Source organism: Mustela nivalis, assembly GCF_964662115.1.
Source record: "Mustela nivalis genome assembly, chromosome: 3".
In the NCBI taxonomy this organism is placed as follows: Eukaryota; Metazoa; Chordata; class Mammalia; order Carnivora; family Mustelidae; genus Mustela; species Mustela nivalis.
The window spans coordinates 49669243-49688882 of record NC_139022.1 but is presented as its reverse complement, the minus strand read 5'-3'; the positions used below and the strand labels follow the sequence as shown (position 1 = coordinate 49688882).

The window sequence follows — 19640 nt, the reverse complement described above, 5'->3', positions numbered from 1 at the left end:
TCATTTTGAAAAAACCAAACCTATGAGTGACTTGAAGCTAGAGAACACAGTATAAACTTTTATCTCTTTAAACGGGCCACTTAAACATGCAAAAACAACACATAGTAAGTATTCATTAATTACAAAATTCAGAAGAATCTCCCTTTACCTCAATGGCCATAGGAACATGGCTGCCAGATGGCTTGAAGAACTAGCAAAAATCCATGTGTAGCAGGGTGACAGCTGTGAACCAGAGGGTTTTGGTTCTTTGGACTGTTGCATGTAACAAGCTTCATCTCTAAGCTACCAAAAGCAGACAGAGGGATTTCTGTCAGGAAACATGGTTGCTCCCATTTGCAGCATGTAAGGTTGTTTGACATTTTGTGAATCATAAATACTAGAGACAACGGACCAGGTCTTCCTCTGCCTTGCTTGGGAAATGATTGACTCCTTTGTTGTCACGTATTACACCTGCATTTATTGGCAAGTTGAGATGTGTGTGCAGGGGGAATAGGGAGGTGAGGTGATGGGGAAAGAAAGTACTCTAGGAAAGGATGGAAGGATAGATCACCAACAGATTTTGTCTCATCTCTTTCTAAACCATCTTTTAAAATTTCCAAATTTGCCTCTAATTCATAAATATTTCACTTCTAAACCATCACGATGCTTCCCTTTTAGTTTCTTTCTACCTTAAAGGGTAACCCTTGAATTTATTCCTTTCTGGTCTTTCCTGTCTCCATTGATTTCTCATTGTTTTCTCTGAGGTTTTAGAAGGGACATGACATGGTGACGGAGGCAGACTTTTAATAGCATGGAGTCAACATTGACATTGCTAGGCTTGGGGATGGAGGAACACTCATGATACTCAGTTATCAAAGCCAGGTGTAGACCTCAAGAAGAGTTCCAGGCTGCAAAATCTGAAACCTTGAGGGTGTGACTCTGAGCATGGTCTTCTAACAAATGAAGTTTTGGAATTATCTTCCACACCTGGGTGGCGGGGGGGAATCCATATCTCTGTCCAGTCTAAAGGGAGGCCTTGAGAGGAAGTCCAAACCACCTCATGAAAGTCCAGATGCGCACACACATCAATGAACTCAACCTCATTGTAATCCATAGAGGTGAAACGTCTACACTGTCTCCAAGGTTGAAAATTGCTGTTAATCTTGAACTCTGAGGGAAAGGAGAAAGAGGAAACCATTGGGAACATAAAATAACGTGCTGAACTTCGAAATTAAAACAAGAAAATTCACTGCCTAACTTGCCCTCTGAAAGCAGCTTTCAGAGTTCCTTGAAGAAAACAAAGGAATCTGTTTGTGAAAGGTTCACTAAATCATGTATGTTTGCGCAGTGTTTTCTGTAACTTGGAAGTCTGACTTTGCAGAAGCTCCCTCAAGAAAGAGGGTCTGGATTAAACAAGTTCAAATACCAATTTTTGCTTTTCCCATCCTTCATGTTCATGATCCTTGTGTTCTTTCATTCCAAAATCTACAGTAATGTCTACTACTAATATCTCATACATATTCCCATACCTAAGAAATGCTACATTAACTCATATCACATCTGTCAGTTCAAGGGGCTTCTCAAACCTTTTTCATTTGCATAGTGTAGTGAAAAGAACACTGGGAGTCTAAGAGCTAGGATTCATTTTAGCCCTATCAGGGACTGATTATGAACAAGTCCAGTAATTCTTCTGTTCTACAGCTTCTAATTTTTTTTCTTCAAAAAGGGGAGGACAGACTTCACCAGAAAATATTAAGTCCCTTTTAAATGATGCAATCTCAGGGATCAAGCTTCTTTATACTTAAATTCTATAACATTTACCAGAATATAAACTATGATTGGTAGGTCTTAGTCTGTTTTGTTCACTACTATGTCTCCAGAACCTAGAAGAGTGCCTGTTCTTCAATAACCATGTATTAAATGTTGGGTGGATGACCAAATAAATAGTAGGCATTTGAAATAAAGAGCTGTGAACCAGGCAAAATTATTATGTTGAAACAGGGGAGCAAGGAAATTGAGCTTCCCTCATCTCAAAAGGAAGAACCCAACAGGAGCTGAGAATTTAAGACAATGTACAGTCCAGAGGAAGGCGCCCTTCTCCTAGGCTCTGAAAAATATGTGCCAGTACTATGGAGCCAAAACAAAGAAATGAGTAAGAGGTCTAAGGTAGACCAAAAAAACAAAAACAAAAAAAGCCTCAATTTCAGAGGCCAGATGAGCACCAGATTCAAGCACTGGCATGCATGTAAAGTGATATGCATAAATATGGAAAACCACAGAAAGAAGAGAGAGATTAACCCAATTTACACAAGTATGACAGAAAAAGACCTGAGGGTCAAAGTGACTATATACATATAACCAAGAAAGCAGTATGTGCAGTTACTATGAGAACAATCTTTTTGTAATTGCTGACACTGGTCAGATTCTTTTTACAGTGATGGATCTTGATTTTCACATTTTAAATGAAGGAGGAGGCTATAAAGGAGTAGGGGAATATTAGGCAAAATACATTACTTAACAGAAAGAAGATGAGCTAAAGAATTCAGTATTACTTTACATGGAGGAAACTAAAGGATGATGCTTTTAGTATTACCTTCAAATACAGAAAATAAGAAAAACTTCCTGATCAGGAAAATAACTTAAACATGCAGCTAAGGAGGAGGGTGACATCTCTTGCACTGTGCATATCTATACAACAGAATGCATTCATCAATAAAAAGAAAGAAGTACTGACACAACTACGTGGATCAACCTTGAAAACATTATTCAAAGTGAAAGAAGCCAGTCACAACAGGTCACATACTTTATGATAGCATGCATACAAAATATACAGAATAAAGAAATTAATGAAAATATAAAGCAGGTTGGTAGTTGCCTAGATCTGGGGCTGGGGATAGGAGGAATGGACAGTGATTGCTAATGGGTATGTGATTTTTTTCTGGAGTGATAAAAAATACTCTAAAATTATATTGTGTTGATAGGAGCACAATTCTGTGAATATACTCAAAACCACTGACATCTACAATTTAAATAGGTAAAGTCTGTAGAATGTAAGTTACATCTCAAAACTGTTACATTGTTTTTAAAGTAGCCATTCATCTGGGTTGAAAGGGTCTAAGTGTAGGCAATGGAGGAAAGAATGTACCATTCAACTCTCACCGATCCTAGAATACTATTATTCTATGACTTAGACCCACAAAGATAATCACAGTTAGATGTGATCCAGACTAAACAGACTGGATGTTTAAAAAGGTCACACAGACCTCTTCATAGAAATCAGAAGGGCAGATGCTTTACTCTGAATACATCTACATAGATGCTACCGGAAACCAGTTAAGACTCAACTGTTACTGTCCAGAAATGAAAAGTTCTATATGTAGAGTCCAAGCCACATGTTCTTTCCTAAATGACTGTCTTTTACTCCAGTCTTCTTATCCTACCTTCCACTCTTGCAATCCCTTACATGGAGAGAAGACAATGTGAACTTTTAAAATGTAAACCAGAACATGCTACTCTTCCTCTGATACTTAACGTGTAGTCCAAATATTTACCTTCTTCTCCAGCAAGCCTTACAAGAGCTAACCCCTGCTTCCCTCCCCACTCTTACTTTTGCCCATAGGCTCCAGCTATATTGGCCCTTTTCTGGTTTCCTGGGATACAAAATCTTTTTTTTTACCTTAGAGCCACTGCGTTCATCAGCTGTGCCCTCTGCCAAGAATGCTTTTCCCCTAATTCTCTGTGGCTGGATGCTTTCTTCTTTTCACTCAAGCCTCAGCATCCCATTAGTATGTCAATCCCATAAAAGCATACTGCTTTATTCTTGGTGCTTTATCATAAAATAGACATTCAATGAATGAATGATTTCTTCATTTTGAGGAACTCCGATATTTATCTCCTACAACAACCCTGTAGGATCCTTGTTTTACAAATGGGGAAGTAGATACATGATCTGTACGAGGCTACAGAACATGCAGAGGTGGATTTTGCTCTGTGTCAGAATAACTGAGTGGGAGAATAATTTAGTGATTCTCCCTGTATGTTCCCATCTCCCCTCTGCTAAGAAGGCTGTCAGGCTTTGCATCCCCTTGTCTCGGGGATTACTGCTGGGCTGTTTGAGGTCAGTGGCTCTTCCTGTATTTGTAGATCTTTCCTGTATTTCTTCCAGTTGAAGAGCTGGTGTTAGTGTTTGCAGGAGTAAGGGAGGAGGGGAACGCCTTTGAAAGGAATCAGTCTGGAAAGAAAAATTTCAGAAGACTGAAGATGAGACTGGAGCCATGGAGAAGCATGTCCAGTTTATTGCAATGATCCAGTAGAAAGCAAAACTTCAAAGGGACACGGTTCCAGGTACAACTCAAAAGGCCGAGGCTCTCCAGTTTCAGCACAGTCTCACCTCCCTGGGCAAGTTAGAGGGGTCAGCAAGCTGGATGTTAAGAGATTAGTAGATTTAGATCATGATGATGTCAGTGTGACCATTCTGTATGGAGGGAAGAAAGCCATATCCCCTAGTACCACACTGTATTATTTCCCCTTTGGGGCAGCAAAAATCAAGCACAAAAGAAATTCATCTGTTTCCCTGAAAAAATATCAGGACTTTGGGTAAATATTTGACCAAGCCAATATGTGCTCTAGGAATCTATTCATACCCACCCAGGGCAAACCAAGCACCTGGTCCAGGCCTGAAGGAGAGAAGGCTGAAGGTGTGAGGCACACTGCAGGGAAATCAGAGCCGGCACCTGTTACAGAGTGCACGGAGGGAGGACAGGCAAGTATTTTTAAATAGGAAGGTAATTTGATCTTCTTAGCTGTTGGCCCAGAGGTGCCAAGCTAAAGATAAATCATTGCCACTTTCCAAAGTACACCTGAAGGCAGCTGGCGAGTCAGTCGATGACCTATTAAGGGTTCAGCCACCTGGGAGTGTTATTCTTTTAGTGAGCATCACCGGGTAACTGACAGGGCTCCACTTTAGTGCTCTGTCTTCCCTTGGCATCCGAGAGCTTGCTCTGGCCTAGGGTGTCAGGTCCTTCCTTTCAGTCACCACAGCAGAGGCCATGTTGTCCTCATCCAGGAACACAGAAGTGGTCTACTCACATCAGCCCTCTAGTGGAGGCAACTAATCTCCTTCACCAAGCAGAAGGAAAACAGGACTCTGCCAATATTTAACTGGTTAAACAGCTTCAGTGAAATCTCAGCTAGGGTAACACGAGAGCATTAAGTGTTTAAGCCAGATTTATGAGGTGGCACATTCCTGAGCAGTCAGGGTTACCACCGTCGTCCAGGTATATCATTGGACTTAAAACTGCAGATTGTCCCAATCACTCAACCCCTGAAAATGAAAGTTCTATGGAAGAGTATTTTCCTGTCTTCAGAAATCCTGATAAATCCCCAAATTTCTCACCAACATGAAAAAACAAAGAGGTAAACATACACTCTTGCTCTGTCTTTGTTGGGTTAGTTGTCTCCACCCTCTCACTCAGTCCTTCACTAGAACTGCCCACGTGCTGTCTGTCCCAGCACGCCTAGCTCCAGGTGTGTTGCCTCAAGCAGGACACCCCTCTGGTTACTTCCTGTACTAAGGTGGGTGTCCAGCCTGCCCAATATTAGCCTGTGGTACACGCAGGACACAAGACTCCTGCCCACCCAACAAGCCTGACTTCTCAGGCTCCTGAAAAGAGCCCCTGCAGAAAGGCAGATACAGGCCCAGTGTCTGCCCTTCCTCCTGAGAGACAACCCCAGTGGAATGTTTTGTAGACATGCCAAATGGAACCTCATTAAAAATGAAGCCCCCTGTACCATCTTTCTCTTCGGGGCACTCACATTTCCATTTCCCAATCTAAAAACTATCAAGTCACCTGACTTCCTTCACCCTCATTGCCAGTATTTATTCTACCACAACTACAAGGTTCCCATTTGTGGACTTCTTTCATGCTATCTCTCTTTGCCCATACTCCCTGATTGCAGAACATGGCTTCTATCTCAGTCTCCTGGGAGTTGTTCTGTAGCCTATAGGCTATATCCATCTCCCTCCTCCAAAGCCCACAACCAGGTGATTCCTGACCATCTACTTTCCATTGTTTATTGGAAAAACAGTATTTTATCATGCAACAAGTATTCTTTCTGGTTCCTACTATGTGTTGATACTACTATATGTATGGAATACAAATTACCAAAAAAACCCCATTCATAGTCAATACTATTTTGGAGCTTACATTAATGAGTGGAAGCAGCAAAAATAAATATACAGTAAGTCAAATAGTGGCAAATGATGAGGGGGAGAAAGAAAACCTTTAGTAAGAGAAATAAAGAATGCTTGGAAGTGCTAGTGCATGTTGGGAGGTGAAAGAAAGCCCCCCTAGGAAGATGATATTTCAGCAGAGACCTGAAGGAAATGAATGAGTACATGTGTGAGTCACAGGAACACCTGGGAAAGGAGCAGTGTGTGTAGGGAGAAGGGCACACACCGAAGCACTGAGGCAGTGGTAGACATGGTGTGCTGCAGGACTGGTAAGGAGGCCAGTGTACTTGGAGCCTCTGAAAGTGTAGCAGGCAATGAGGACAGAGAGGGAGCAGAGAGGGCAAGGCCATCTGGTATAGGGACTTGCAGGCTGTTGTAGGACATTAGTTTTTATTCTAAGTGAGATGCAGAGCCTCTGGAGGATCTTGAGCAGAGGTCTCATCAGAATTTTAAAAGAATTACACTGTTTTATTGACAACAAGGGGAAAATAGTGAAATGAGGGAGCCCAGTGGGGAAGCCATTACAGTAATAATGGTTGAGAGAGGACAGCAGAACCAAGGCTTAGTGGGGGATAGAGGAGGGGGTTTTGATAAGTAGTTAGATTCTGGAAATATCTTAAAGGCATAGCAACAGGATTTACTGATCAGTTAAATGTGGGATGAAAGATAAAGCAGGCTCCAAGATCTTTCACCTAAGCAACTGCAAGACTGGAATACTCATTTATTGAGATGTAGACTAGGGAAAGACAAAGTTGATGTTTGGGGGAGTGGTAAAAATCAGGAGTTGGCTTTTGGATGTGTGAACTTTGAGATGCTTTTTAGATGCCTATGTGGCAATGTCAGACAGGTACTTAGGGGGCGTGCCTGGGTGGCTCATGGGTTAAGACCTTTGCCTTTGGCTCAGGTCATGATCCCAGGGTCCTTGGATCAAGCCCTGCATGGAGCCCTGCATGGAGCCCTGCGTGGGCTCTACTCAGCAGGGAGCCTGCTTCCCTTCCTCTCTCTCTGCTTGCCTCTCCGTCTACTTGCAATCTCTGTCAAATAAGTAAATAAAAAACTTAAAACACACACACAGGTACTTAGAATCTGTGTGTGTGGAGGTCCAAGAGGTTGGGTTTAGATATGTAATTTTCAGAGCTATTAGCATATTGATTGCACTGATGGGACCAGATGTGATCAATGAGGAATGAGTACATGTGACATCCTCTAGGGTACGCAATGGCCTGGAGAATTTTTCAATGTCTACAGAGAACAAAAGCCCTTAACTCCTGAAGCTGGTTGTTTATGGAGGGAAGAAAGCCATTGTTCCCCAGGCTGACTGTGACCCAGCCTGCCCCTGCTGTTCCAACACGGTCTTTCCTCTTATCCACCCTCCACACCAATCATTATTTTCATCCTCTCCTCAGTGAGCCCCAGGCACACCTGCACATTTTTTTATTTTAAGCCCCAACTGCTACTAATCTTAAAAGATCCAATTCAAAATCTACCTTTTTTACTTATTCACTCCCCAAATATTTTTTAAAAATCTACAGTGTTGGGTGCCAAAAATATAGCAATGACAAAGAAATCACTTTCCAGAAAGACTTTCATAACCCCCTGTCTAATTGGCCTTTCCTTGATCTTCTAGAGCAAACAAACCCAGACATTTTAATAGGCACTGACTATGGGACAAGCTCCACAGTAGGCACTGGGACAAAAATCAGAAATAAGAAATGATCACAGGCTATTGGAAGAGAAGACAAGTAAACACGAAATCACAAAAAAGCATGTCCCTTGCTATGGTAGGAGAATGCACAGTGTGGTAGGCAGAAGAGTGTCCCCAGCCCTTCACCAAAGATGTGTGCATTTTATTATCCAGAGCCCCTATGTTACTTTGCATGGCAGAAGGGGAATTAAGATTGCAAATAACATTAAGGTTCCTCATCAGCTGACCTTAAAATGGGGATATTATCTTGCGCCCAAAGTGATTGCTGGGGTACTTAAAAGCAGAAGAGGGAGGAAGAAGAGAAGAGTCAGAGAAAGATACATGACTATGGAAATAATGTTGTGGGTTTTGAAGATGGACGAAGGGAACCACACACCACAGAATGGAGGTGACCTCCAGAAACTGGAAAACACAAGGGATGGGTTCTCCTCTAAAGCCTCCAGAAAGGAATGCAGCCCTATAGGCATCTTGATTTTAGCCTCATGGGTCCTAGGTCAAACTCCTGAACTGCAGACCTCTAATACAATAAAGTGCCTTATTTTCCACCACTAAGTCTGTGGTCATTTGTTATAGTAGTAATAGAAAATGAACAGATCATTCCATGGTAACTTAACTCTTTCAAAGGTGTGTGGTATCGCCCCAGTATAAATTGCCAATTTCCAAAGATCAAGGACAATGAAAATGCTTTTTAAAATTCCCTCTATTAATGCTCATATTAGGCAGAGCTTTTTTGGTTACAAGTAACAGAAAACTTGGCATAGTTTTTCTTAAGCCAGAAAACTGGTTCCACAAAGGGAAAGCTGAGGCGGCAATCTAGCAACAGGCACAACAGAAAGGAGGTGCTGATTCTGATGTCCAGTGACCATCTCTCCTTTGTGCTCTCCTCTCTTCTCGCTCTACTCGCAATGGGCTGCTCTTGCATGCTGGCAAAGATGTTCCATGGCAGCTCTGGGCTTATGTTCCAGAGGCTCAGCAACCCCATAAGAAAGGGCACCTTTTTTTCCCAATTCTAGAGGGTGACACTCTTCGGATTTACATGTGTTGTCTGTATGACCCTGATCAAATCAGAGTAACCAAGAGGTGTCCAGAGTCTCAGTGCCAAACCTGCATCATGTGTCCATCCTCAGTATCAGGAGCTGGGTCAGAACCAAGCCCAATGTGTGGAGAGGATGAGGGAGGGGCCACAGTGACCATCTTATCCCTGTAATGCCAGAACAGGGAAAAGTTGGAGAAGCAGGAGATCAGGGAAGTAAAAGGACTATGAAGTCAGATTTAGGTTCAGATGTCATCTCTGTCCTTTACTAAATGGGTACCTATCCAAATCTTATAACCTTTCAGAGCCTTGGTTTCCTCATAAGCAAAGGCACGTAGTAGTATCTGCCTCATTGAGCAGTTTTAAAACCAGATCATCTGCATTTTCCTGATGCCGAGTAATGTTGAAAATAGAACCACCTTACAACTCAACAATTGCATTACTGAGTATTTACCCTAAAGATACAAAAGTAGTCATCCGAAGGGGCATGTGCACTCAAATGTTTATAGCAGCAAGGTCCACAAGAGCCAAACTATGTAAAGAACCTAGATGTCTGTCAACAGATGAATGGATAAAGATGTGATACACACACAGACACACACACACACAGGAATACTATGCAGCTATAAAAAATACACAAAATCTTGCCAACTGCAACGATATGGATCAAACTAGAGGGTATTATGCTAAGTGAAATAAGTCAATCAGAGAAAGACAATTATATGATCTCTCCGATATGAGGAATTTGAGAGGCAGAGTGGGGGGGTCATGGAGGGAAGGGAGGGAAAAATGACACAAGATGGGACAGGGAAGGAAGACAAACTGTAAGAGACTCTTAATCTCAGGAAATAAACTGAGGACTTCTGGGGGCGTGGGGAGGGATAGGATAGCTGGGTGATGGACACTGGGGAGGGTATGTGCTATGGTGAGTGCTGTGGATTGTGTAAGACTGATGATTCACAGAACTGTACCCCTGAAATAAATAATGTACATTAATTTAAAAAAAAAACAGATCATCTGTATAAGACTGCCTAACACCATGCCTGGCATGGACAAGGTGCTCAGGAAATGTAGGTACCCTTCCCTCTTCACATCTAATGAACGTGACTGACTGTCCAGCAGCTAGGCAGCCTCCTACAGAATACCTCTATCCTGGCTCATATTTGACTAATCTCCAGAGAGCCTTACTTGTCTACCTTAAGCCCACTTCAGTCTAGCTCTTCAGGGGAGATCTTGGACATTTCAGAATCCTTCATGCTTCTGTAGTTAAGGGGAATGTTCTGCAGTTACCCATTTAGAAGCAATGACTCCCACCACTCCTTCAAGGTATATCTCTTACAGAATATCCCTGCTAGGGTCTAATCTGCAATGGAAGGAAAAATGCAAGAACTAATGTGTACATGGAGCTTCTTTCACTTCTGCCAACTGAAAACATCCCAGTGCCCTGCAGAGGGGGGTGCTGCTTACTCTGAGGAGAAGCAAACAAAACTCAAGAGTGGCTATGCAATTTGCTAACTGTTCAGCAAATTAACAGCAAAGCTGGGAGTGGATATTCAGAACTAAATGGAACCAAACTGGGGTGGTTCTCAAACTCATCAAACTAAGAAAAAAATATCTGTCTGGCACTGTACCCAGAGCCAATCCTTTCATTATCTCACAATCTTACCTCAAGCTATCACTACCCACGTCAAGTGCTAAAACAGGATTGGCAAAGCCCTACACAGAATTCCAACCAGTGCTCATTCATTTCTATGAAAACTCAATAAAGAAAGACCAGGAAGAAGAGGGTGTCTTCAAGTCCTTACGACCAAACACTAGTTTTTTACTTCCTCTACTCTTTCAGGTCTGGTCTTATTTTATATACTGGCTTAAATGCACTCAACTCCAGACCTCAACCATTCCTGGTAGTTAAGTACTGTAATACCTTCTGAGCCTTGATAGAGAGTGTTTTCCTCATCACCCACATGCAGCCAGAAGATAAAAAGACTTCTAAAAATTCCATTCCACTAGAATCCAAATGGAAAATCACATTGCAGTCCTGTTTCCAAGCCAATAAAGATGAACAATCCAATGGTGGGGAGGGTAAGAGAAAAGAGGGGAGACTTTGAGAGACAATGAATAGAGGGAAAAAGAAAAGAAAACCTTTAAGCTATCTTCAAATGTCAGGGGACAAAATGAAATTAAGTTGCCCAGATGCACAGAATGAAAGCATTATTTAATCATATCCCCCAAATCTTTAAGCATAAATAAAAGACTCTGTATTAGCCTACCCAAACTAGGCACAAATCCCATCCACAGATCTACTTAAAAACAAACAAACAAACAAACAAACAAAATCTCTGTGGACATCATTAAATCACCCTAAGCTTGCTTCCAAAGGAAAATGTCAAGTAATTAAATGATATTGATAGAAAGACGTGGGTCACAAAGAAAGGCTGTAGAGTGGGATCTATAGAGCTTTAAGAAGAGACTAAGAAAATGGCTAGTTTTGCTCTTACAGAGAGGAGCACTCAGTTTGCTTACTGTGCCAGCCTTCATTTTCTTCATTTTCCTCCTGAGGCAGCAGGAGGATCTGTGATGTCTTATTTTGCATACTTAGCTCCACAGAAGGAAAGCAATATGGTGTACCATTGAGGGGGGGTAGTGATGACAGTAGTCTATACATTTATTTATTTATTTATTTTTAAATTTGAGAGAGAGGCAGAATCTTAAGCAGGCTCCATGCATAGTACATGAGCCCAACATGTGGCTTGATCTCACAACCCTGAGATCATGACTTGAGCCAAAATCAATCAGATGTTTAACTGACTAAGCCACATAGGCACTCTAGGCTACACATTTAAAGCAAAAATTGAATCAAAGCATTGCCATGTTAAACTTCCCACAAAAAGTGAGTTAAATTCATGGTCAGACTGGTTGATAGTTTGGCAGGGAGGGTCATAGCCTCACTTACTTCTTTCTGAGCCAAGGCAGATTTTTTTTTTTTAAAGATTTTATTTATTTATTTGACAGAGAAATCACAAGTAGGCAGAGAGGCAGGCAGAGAGAGAGAGGAGGAAGCAGGCTCCCCGCCGAGCGGAGAGCCCGATGCGGGGCTCAATCCCAGGACCCTGAGATCATGACCCAAGCCGAAGGCAGCAGCTTAACCCACTGAGCCACCCAGGCGCCAAGGCAGATTTTAATGGAAGCTCTTAACACTACTGGCCTGACCCTGCTTCCTTTGGGAACATTCTTTTCTCTGAGCTGTAAAAATGGCACACTCCCATAACAGTTTTCCCTATACCTCTTTGGACATGTCCTCTTAGATTCTTAAAGGGCTGACTCTTCCCTTCTTCATGTTCCTCCAGGATTTTATCCAGGACTCTCATCTTTACTGTGCTCACTCCCTTTGTGTGTTCTGGTCTACTGCCATGACCTCAGTTTCCATCCTTGTGCTCGGGAATGTCTTCCCTTCTGAGTTTCAGAGCTTTGTAACAGCTGCTTTGTTGGACTTCTCCACTCTGATTCCTCAATGCAGCATGTCCTTCAAAATCTTTAACTTCTCTTCCAAAACTGCCATGTTCTTGGCACTCCTGCCTCAGTGAATAAATCAACTGTACTAATAAAAGACTAGGTAACATCTTTAACACCTTCTTGCCCATTCTCACCCCCACTTAATACTTAGGTCTTACCTATTCTATCTCCTGTAAACTCTTACAAGAGTATTTATTGAATCAATCCACCTTACATATCCATTCTGCCATAATCTTTGTTCGAACTATGACATGAGGACACAGTGTAGAACAGAAGCCAGGGTTTACATTTCAGCTCCACCTCGAGCCACTGTGGGCAAGTCATTAATCTGTTTATGTTTCTTACCTGTGAACAGAGATGATAATGCAACAGACTTCACAGAACAGTTGTAAAAATTAATGGCAATAATACATGTGAAGGCCTTAGAGGAGTGCCCAGCACATTGTTAGCTCAAGAAAGTGTTAGCTGTGGTTACGAAGATTATTACTATTATTACTATCTTATTATTACCCATCTTGATAACTAAATCTCTCAACTAACTTCATCTCCTTACACTCACTAGTATTCTCTCCAATCTTTTCTGCATGGTACAGCAAGAGTTATGGTTCCTAAAGGCAAATCTATTAGGACACCACCTTGCTTATTCAATTTCTCTCCGGATGAAGTCCAAATCCCTTAACATAACTTAAGAGGCTCTTCAATACCCAGCTCTTCCCTGCATCTCTCTTCCAACTAGTCCTTTCTGACATCTCCGGTCTTTTCCACATGACTGAAATGCTCTTCCTCCTGCTTTCCTGTAAATTCCCCATGTCTCTGTTGCAGAAATCTCACTGGAAACAAAATTCTTCTCCCAGCCCAGAAAACCTCCCCACAAAGGTAGTAGAGACAGAAAACAGTTTTATTATTGAAAAAGCATTAAACCAGAATGTGATGCATATCACAGACAATCCCTGAAGGGACTGCAAAGAGAAAAAGGAATCTCACCCTTTTGGCAGCCAAGCAGATATAACCCACTAATACATGTTTTCAAGATAAATAATAACTAGTCCACAAGTAAGAGGACAGCACCATTTGTCACACATAGTTCATCCTAACTTTACTTCGTAATTTGGGTGACCATCCGTGTTAACCTATTGGCTTTAACCAGAAGAAAAACAAATTTCTTATATCTTTATGACAGGAGGCAGTTTTGCAACTTGGAGCAAAGTGCCTATCAAAATTAGGCTCCTATCATCCCATAGAAACTGGAAGATGGGGGTGCTATCTCCCATCTTGACGTCAAGGAGATGGATTCCAAGTCCTTGAGAAAGACATTCCTGGTCATAAAGCTGACAAAACACCTATGAAGTTTTCAAAAGAATTTTGTTTGTTTATGTTTTGGGTTGGGTTTTTTTTTTTTTTTTGCTTTGTTTTTTAAGAATTTATATACATTATAAAGAAAGGAGAAAGTAATTACATTTATAATTTTTTAAAATTTTACTTTGTTTTTTTTTCACTGTGTTCCAAAATTCCTTGTTTATGCACCACACCCAGTGCTCCATGCAATACATGCCCTCCATAATACCCATTTATAATTTTTCCAAAATAAATGCTCTGAGAAAAAGGAAGACACAAAAATTTCTTATTTCCAACAAGGAGAATTAAGCCTCTTATTTTTAATTTATATTTGTCCTTACATTTACACCAGGATAGGTTATAAGCCTGCCCTGTCTGCCCAAAAACCACCCTTTCCTCCTACTATATTACACTTGAAGCAGCCATTCAGTATTTCATTCATTAAATACTTAATGAGTATCTACCACGTGCTGGATACTGGCTATACTGTGGTTAACAAACTGACTTGATCTTATCTGAATGAAATGTAGTTAGTGAGGAAGCTAGACAAATAATTAAACAAACAACTGTATAACTTAAAATGTGGTAGGTATAAAACAAATATGTTGCTTTTGAATAAAAGCATTCTGTTCAAGAACCAATTAATGACTGAATAAATACATTTCCAGAGCTCTACAATTTAGGAAAGAGCAATTGCGTGGAAAAAATAAAAAGTAAAAATTAAGAATGGAATTGATCTCTAACCCCACAGAGAGTGACTACCTTTCATGTGGGCAGAATGGGTTGAAAGTAGGGAAATTAGTTCATGCTACCATTTTCTGTCCCCCTCTTTATAGGATAAGCGGATGGTATAAACAGCCTTATGAAGCTGAAATATTATCAGTGTTGTTACAAGTTCAGGCTGTCAAGTTGTGTGGCTTTAAAACCAGTGTTCTATTTCCTAGAACATTAATTAAGAGAAATATTCAATTCAATTCAATGGTAACCTCAACCCAGACCATATATTTCATTGCAGGACTTGTAAGAAAGGCTTGAAAATCAGAGATTTATGTGAGAGAAAGAAGCAACACTACCAATTTCAGGGGGCCCGTTTCCAAGGGCCCTCTCTGTGGACAACATCTGTGCCTGATTTTCACGCCCATTCTATATCCTAGACAGAAATATGCCTCACTGCTCTAAAGATAAATCCCCATCATTCCATTCTATGCCCTAAATAAATACACACACACACTCAAATATATATGTGTGTGTGTATACACATACACACACACACACACACACATATATATATGTATATATGTATATGTATATATATAAATGTTAACTCTGTTCCAGCCAAAAAAGCTCCTTCCTTGGAAGATGTAAGGGTGGCATAAACAACTCCTTTGAAGCAGACTTTAGTCGTCTGATGGAACATGTTTAAAGATAAATACAAGGGGGATTTGTCTCTGAAACAACAGTAGTAACCTCCAGTTCCTATTTGGAAGCATCCGAGAAGAGGCAATGCTTTGGTGTGTATCAGAATCACCTATACAGACGATTGTTTCTAATTCAGTAGGAGCCTGAGAATTTATATATATATTTTTTAAGATTATTTATTTATTTATTTGACAGACACAGATCACAAGTAGGCAGAGAGGCAGGCAGAGAGAGAGGAGGAAGCAGGCTCCCTGCTGAGCAGAGAACCCGATGCGGGGCTCTCTCTGGGATCATGACCTGAGCCAAAGACAGAGGCTTTAACCCACTGAGCCACCCAGGTGCCCTGAGAATTTGTATTTCTAACTATTTTCCAAGTGATGCTGATGCTGCTACTCTAAGGGCCCAAACTTTGAAAAATACTGTAGGATGTTAATAGTTGTTAGTCTTGAATGCCATTAGAATTCTCTGGAGTGCTTTTTTAAACAATACTGATGTTGGAGTGCTACACCAGACCAACAGAGTCAGAAGCCCTGGCCATCTGTATCTTATAATGTGCCACAGAGGGTGCCTGGGTGGCTCAGTCATAAAGCAGCTACCTTGGGCTCAGGTCACGATCCCAGGGTCTTAGGATTGAGTCCCACTTTGGGATCCCTGCTCAGCAAGGAGCATGCTCCTCCCACTCCTTCACTCTTGTGCTCTCTCTTGCTATCTATGTGTCTTTCTCTCAAATAAATAAAGTCTTTTAAAAAAAAATTAAAAAGTGTCACAGAGAAACCAGGGTTGAGAACAACTATTTTAGATAAACTCCTGGAGAAAGAAAGCAGAGCAATGAGAAGAAAGTAGAAAGGGTGGTATGTGAACATCAGTGAACACCCTCCCTAAACATATGGGAAGGTACAGAGTGGATTCAGAGCACAGTAGATATGATTATATAGCCCAAGGTTCTCCTGTGAAAGATGGAGGGACAAGTGAAAGGGAGTGATTTGTCCAAAATTTCACAGCAGATTAATGGTTAATCTGGACTTGACCCCAAGTTCTCTTTTAAGTTCCAGTGATTTTTTTTTCCATCTCCCTCAACTTGGATTTTAGTTCTGACATTTCTTCAAAACACTTAGGAGAAATTCATCCTCAGAGACAACCAATAAGCAAACATAAGAATACAAAGTGATAAATCCCATCCTGTGAGAACAGCAACACCAAGGTGCGTCACTTCGTTCAGCTTAGTAGGGTAAAGTCACAAGTCAGCATTAACTAAAAGAGAGCAAAGGGCAGTTCAGAGAGAAAAGAAGAAACCAAGGCATACAGGATGGTTGGTGAGAAATGTGCAAGCCTTTCAGAAGAGCTGCAGCATAAAGGGAGAGGCAGGAAGGGCTCAGATCTCAAAGGACCCAGATCTTATAGGTAATAGAGACATGGCATTTTAAAGATTTTATTTATTTATTTGACAGACAGAGATCACAAGTAGGCAGAGAGGCAGGCAGAGAGAGAAGGGAAGAAGCGGGCTCCCTGCCGAGCAGAGAGCCCGATGTGGGGCTCGATCCCAAAACCCTGAGATCATGACCTGAGCCAAAGGCAGAGGCTTTAACCCACTGAGCCACCCAGGTGCCCCGAGACATGGCATTTTAAATAGTGGAGTGTGAAATGACAGGGTAAGATTTGCATTCTAGTTTACTTTTGTCAGTGGTAAAGTTTGATTTGAGGAGAGCTGGTCTGTAGGCAGAGGATCACTTAGGGGGCCACTGAAACAGATCAGGAGATCTATAATGGCATTACTTAGGGACCAGGCAGAAACAATGGATTTGAGAGACTTTGAGAACTAAATAACCCAAGAGTTGGTGGTTGATTTGAAATGGCCTATGAGAGAGGAACGTGGACTGAGGAGGATGCCCACTGCTCTGGCCTGAGCAAGGAAGAGCAGTTGCATTGAGTAGGGAAGGGTCTGCAGGTTATTCGAGTGGAGATGTCTAGTACATGTTGGGCAAGAGAAAAAAGTGTTCCTAATTCCCATTCTGAGAGAAAGTCAGACTCACAGGAATAGCTGATAAAACCAGCAGGAAATGCAATCATGGAAACTTGGAGGGATGCCAGTATTTCACAGAGAAACAGAGCAAGATGGGCATATTAAAGAGAACGAGGCTGTAGTAGAACACAAGTACTGATGTGTAAGTCAGCACCCCTCCATATCACTTTTCCTCCACCACTCACTCAGGCTTTAAGAAACCTGTATTTGGCCCCTTGTTTCTTGTTTCTTCCCCCTTTTCAAAATAGTAAAGAAAACAAAAGACAAGTAAATCGACACATTAAAAAGACAGATGGGAAAAGAGTCTCACATTTAGAGATCCAGAAAAGAATTCGGGAGCTTGTGGTAAGGGAGAATCCAAACCAAGCTTGCGAGTGTTAAAGGAGTCTTTGGTAAGTGAGAGTGAATCAGATTCCCTTTAATATTCTTTGAAGCATATAAGGCTAAGTCACTTTTAGTTGTTGCTCCGGACATCTTGAAAAAGTCTGTGTTGTTGAGGCTGAACAACATGACATGACAAATTACCAGAATTTTAAGAAAGAATCGTTAGAGAGGTTGGAGGCACATGGGAAAAAGTAATGCCACAGAAACCAATGACACGGGAAGAGGTCCACAGCCCTGAATGCTGCTGAGAGATCAGATGAGCAAAGTTAACTTCTGCCAATGTAGTTTTGGGAGAGTTGAGAGTCAGAAGTCAATGGACAAAGAATAAATGGGAGGTGAAGAAGTGGGGCAGTTTGAGTTTGATCTACTTTAACAAAAGGCCTGAGAGACACAGGGAAGAATTGGGAATAGTTCATGGGAAATAAGATTATTTGAAGGGAGACATCAGTTTTTGCATGGACAAAGTGATTGATCTGAGCAGGTATTTTCAGTTCAAACACTTTGATTCTCTCTTGCTCACCAGTCAAAGGTGAACTCCTTTTCCCTGATGACTTGATCTCTGAGCCACTTCCCTCATTAATTGTTGGTTAACTGTACATTACTCCCATGGAATAATGCTAACAAAGGAGTATCAGGTAAGAAAGAAATGGGCTTTTATCCAAAAATATTTGGGAGAGGACTTCCCATGCTTTCCTTTGTGCTCACTAGAGCTGTTCTGTTGTTTGATTTTTTTCTTTAGTTTAGAAAGCTCCCTTATAAAAAATTATTACAGAAAAATGTAAAAAATGAAATCATTTGACTTCAATTTTCTTTTTTAATTAAAATATCTTAATATATATATACACATAACAGGGCGTCTGGGTGGCTCCGTGGGTTGGGGGCCTCTGCCTTCATCTCAGGTCATGATCCCAGGGTCCTGGATCAAGCCCCGCATTGGGAAATCTCTGCTCAGCAGGGGGCCTGCTTCCTCCTCTCTCTCTGCCTGCCTCTCTGCCTACTTGTGATCTTTGTCTGTCAGGTAAATAAATAAAATCTTTTAAAAATATATATATATATACACACACATATATATATATAAAATATATATACAGCAATGACAGACTGGCCTTTGTGCAACACTATGTCTCTAGCTTATCCTCAAAGAGGCAACACCTTCTTTAGAGAGGAAGTTCACTTGGGAGGAGAAAAGTTAAACCCACCACCATCCTTGCATTCTTTCTTACACATTCAAAACCCTCTTCTTTGATGATTTCTAGTCAAGATAAGCTTGTCTGGAAAGTTGGCTTGACCACAGTGTATTAAGAAAGTAGCAAAAATATCTTTAAGTTATTGTAAGACTTGACACTCTGCTATGAGTCATCCATTCCTTGAGGTTTCGTATTGCCCTGTCTCAATATGTCAGGTCAGTGCTACACAAAATGTGATCAACAGAACAGCAGCCCAGGCCACACGTGGAATGTGTTAGAAATGCTCATTTTCCCACCTCACTCTCGATCCACTGAATTGGAACTGCTGAAGGGTAAGGCCCAAGAATCTGTACTTTAACAAACCCTCCATGGGATTCTCAAGTTTGCTGAAGTGTGGGACGTGCCACATGGGTCCTGGGACAGATGTCTGTATGCTACCTATCTTCCTGTGTCCCTCTTGCTCCACAACCCTACATTCTCACGTTGCTGTATTCTAAGAAGCTGCTCTCTACTGGTAATACCAGGCATATCGTCTAGGGATTTGACTGATAGAAGGAACCAGAAGGAGATGAATGTTCAAAGGGTGAGGAAGACATGTTTATTTTTTCCCAGTGCTTTCCTGCGAGATCATGAGGACTGGCAGTTTCCTTCCACCGCAGGTCACGACTTCCTCACACTGGCCTTCTTACCACAGCCCTCCCTGACTCAGGCTCCTCTCACCTCTTCTTGTGTCCTGGTGGTGATGACTTGGCCACCACTGCTATTAATAGCCCCAGGAAAATGCCCTACCCCTTGCCCTTTCTCTGATTTAACTCCAACCAACTGATAATTTG

General features: G+C 41.5%; 1 long non-coding RNA gene across 1 annotated transcript in view; it reads right to left on the bottom strand.

Annotated features, from left to right (window-relative positions):
• Positions 1-19640, bottom strand: part of LOC309861154 — a 153351-nt gene that overhangs the window by 86086 nt on the left and 47625 nt on the right. The gene's annotated exons all lie outside the window — the stretch shown is intronic.